Genomic DNA, 336 nt, shown 5'->3' with positions numbered 1-336 from the left:
TGCGCCACCGGGTTGTTCACCTCTGCAGAGCCACAAACGCAGGCTATTATTACCTTGAGTCTCCTCCTCTTAGCCCATGTTATCAGCAACACTGGGGTGATAGCGAGCCTGCTCTACTCTGCTCAGTCAGGATGCAAAATACAGGCAATATTTTGCGGTACAACTCTGCTTTAGCAGTGATAACTTTCACTAAATGGAATGGAGGCACTCTGCTAACCTTACTACTACACAGGCATAAGGATAGAGGAAAGGATGTAAAGCAATTCCAATTGCTCCATGACACGTACTCTTGCAACGGCGAGATAAAATTACGCGAAATCGCGGAGGTGTCGAAAC

This window comes from Penaeus monodon, chromosome 19 (genome assembly GCF_015228065.2).
Source record: "Penaeus monodon isolate SGIC_2016 chromosome 19, NSTDA_Pmon_1, whole genome shotgun sequence".
Classification (NCBI taxonomy): domain Eukaryota; kingdom Metazoa; phylum Arthropoda; class Malacostraca; order Decapoda; family Penaeidae; genus Penaeus; species Penaeus monodon.
Note: the sequence above shows the minus strand (reverse complement) of the source record.